Source organism: Tasmannia lanceolata, unplaced genomic scaffold, assembly GCF_043159265.1.
Source record: "Tasmannia lanceolata isolate RefF3 unplaced genomic scaffold, GAP_Taslan_0.1 ptg000011l, whole genome shotgun sequence".
In the NCBI taxonomy this organism is placed as follows: Eukaryota; Viridiplantae; Streptophyta; class Magnoliopsida; order Canellales; family Winteraceae; genus Tasmannia; species Tasmannia lanceolata.
In genome coordinates, this window is record NW_027518688.1 from 8,358,344 (window position 1) to 8,361,521 (window position 3,178).

The 3,178-nt window shown below is 43.2% G+C and overlaps 1 pseudogene; it reads right to left on the reverse strand.

The window, feature by feature from the left end:
* Positions 1 to 300: 300 nt before the first annotated feature.
* Positions 301 to 2,251, reverse strand: LOC143886130 (aldehyde oxidase GLOX pseudogene; annotated as a pseudogene).
* Between the last annotated feature and the right edge of the window lie 927 nt (positions 2,252 to 3,178).

Sequence of the window (3,178 nt, forward strand, 5' to 3'; positions counted from 1 at the left end):
CCCACGCGGCCCAGTTAGCTCGAAGAGATTGATCTTCAGCATTAAGCACTTCTTTCCTTTTCCTTACAAGTTTCTAATCTTATTCCGTTGCACACATATACATGATTCAGACCATCCATCTGGTTATCTAATCGTGGTAGATCATAGCCCAAAAAATCATATCGGACCATTGTCACCTAAAGGAGGCACAGAGAGAGAGAGAGAGAGAGAGAGAGAGAGAGAGAGAGAGAGAATGTTTAAAACTTTTCTACTTCTTTTGTCAGGAGATGTATCAAATCTTCATTCAGAAAAAGAAAAGGCAAAAAAAGAGTTATTTCCTACATTTGAACACATATGAACACCTGATTATTCTTAATACCTGTAGAATCATTTACTTTTCCATACAAAAGAAAACGAAAGAACAAGAAATCACATGAAACCCACGATCTTAATAACTTTAATTCTCCTTATTGAACTTCTTCAACAAGGACAAACTACATACGTCATAAATAAATGACTCAACAATAACCACAATAAAACCCACCATAAATCACTGAATTTGAACCCAAACTCCCTCACTCGGTATCCCTCCATTAACAACAAACATAAGATAATATCCTGAAGGTGCTTGAATCCCTGAATCCACCATTGTAACCATAATTTCATACGTAAAATTAGACACAGCTTTCGGAGCCCCACTCGCTAAAACAACCAATCTCTGATTCATAGAAAATGAATGTGTCGCAAACGCAGGTGCCACAATCTTTACCGACACCCCATTTGTGCTCAATCCACCCCCTACCTGAAACTTAATTGCAACCTTCTGCCCATACTTAACCTTCGCCGGAGCTATCAAAATCGTCGGCTTAGAATTCGCAAACTCTGAACCCAAATACGCCGGAGAATACATCTCCAAACTTAGCTCCGTCGGGTAAAGTACGCCGGTAAAAGTATAATACGGATTTGGATTACTCCCACCTACAAGAACTCTCCCATCTCTAGTAAGAATAGCAGTAGAGTGGTACAAACGAGGAATCTTAGATGGGTTCTCCGTTTCGAAACGTTTCCCAACTGGGTTATCCACCTTATAAATTACGGGCGTAAGTACCGGATACCGGCCAAGTGTCCATCCTGCCGTTCCGGCCGAAGCTCCGTTAATAATCAAAACATCACCGTTAGGTAATAAAACCATATCACCCATAACTCTCTCCCTCGGCATTGTTTCCATAACCCATACAGGGTTTTCATCAGTGATTTTAATTCTCCCACACGTATTTAAAGCCCCCACAAATTTCCCACTCATCGCCCTCTGATACGACCTTTTCCGGGCCCCACCACAAATCAAAACCTCCGCTTCATTTAAATTCTTCAACGGGAGTAAAACCGAAGACCCCGAGCTAGGGTAATTCCGTGGGTCCCCACCGGGAATTTGTGGGTATGTTTTTACCACAACATTTGACTTGTAATCGAGTAAAATGGCTCTGTTGTTAGCAAAAACGAAAATATTTCCGACTACGTTGAGGTGACAAAAGGGGTAGAGATTATCTTCCACTGCATCATCTGTCTGTTGTAGAAACGGAAAACGGAATATTCCCTTAGTTGTTGACGTTTTCGGGTAAAATTCGTAGTTAAATTGACCTCTTCCGCCTATAATGATAGCCGTTCCGTCAGGGAGTATTTGGTTAGTCGCGTACCAACGGGGTTTCGTTAAAGCTAACGGCGTTTCTACCCAGTTGCAGTTTTGGCACGGATAGAATGTTCGTACGGTCCGGTCACCGTCGTTATAGCCACCGGTTTGGACGAGGTGACCGTCCGGGAAAACCGTACCGGAGGAGCACCACGTGTCGGTTAAAATCATTAATGGTTTGAAGGTGTTTGAGGTGACGTCATATAGGACCGAGTGGGCCGTACAATCGTGTTGGAGAACAAGGTCGTTCGGATCGTTTCGGCATTTACCGGACGGTAATGAGAGGTTGGAGCGTCCGAAATCGGTCCGATCGAAAATGACGACGTGGTCGTTGTTGAGGAGTTGCATGTGCATGGCTGAGACTCCGATGGACGGTTGGACTAGGTCCCATTTGCCGCCGGTAGCTGCATGGGTCAGATTCCGGAGACGGAATCCGGCGAGGAAGATGACAAAATAGAGGAAGATGGAGAGTGGAGTCATTTTAGAGAAGGAATATGGAGGGAAGTAATGTGGGAGAGCTTGGGAATAAATAGTGTTACATTTTTTGAATAAGTCCATACCCATACGTCTTCTCTTTGGTGGTATCCCTTTCTGTGGTTTCTGTTTTCGTTTGTGTCTCTCTTTTTTAATTTTTTATTTTATGGGCAAGCTGGGGTTAGGCAGGACCCCTACCAGATGTAATAGATAAAAAAGAAAGATACACATAAGCAAACCCTCTACATGCAGAGGGAAACAATAAGGGAAAGAAATCAAAACAAAAGGCCCAACCAAGCACAAGATCAAACACAAAAGAGAGGACATCAATTCCTACACTAACAACCAAGACACTATACTTTGTATTTCGAGGACCACTAATAAGCATGGGAGTCATTCATCCTCTGACTCATCTTCCTGGCTCTCTGACTCTTCCGTAAAATCTTGTGTTTCTTTCTACTCACCTCCTGCCATGCTTCATTTTCATGAGGTTGCGAGTCAGCTATGGTGTGGTGACCAGAAGGTTCAGTAGGTTCAGCAGAGGGAGGAACTAAATGTTCTTTAGGAAGATTTTCATCTTCATCATCTTCATGATTACTTTGCAGCTGGGGACATTTCTCCATCGTTGGGGTAGTGTCATCAATATCTTGGAGGGCAGCAAAACGATTTGGGTGAAGGTTACCTTTAGTTTCTGACTTTGAAGGACCCATGGGAGGCACACTAGAGTTGACAATTGTGGAGGTAGTAGGAAAGGAACTAATAGGAATAGAGGTCTTCTAAACCGACCTCCACATTTGCCTGGGTTGGGATTGCACTTGCTTAATCTGATGATCTATGGCTAAAATCTTTACAAAAGGAACAAGCTTTAGGCTTCGAATCATAGGCTACCTGTTGGATGATCTCTCCTAAGGAAGTACGAAGTTTGATGGAGTTTGGAAGAGGTTGCGCTGCATTAACTATCACACACAATCTTGCATAATTTAGTCTGGAGGCCTCTGCGGTGTGAGTATCCATGTAGAGAGGCTTCCCAATCAAACT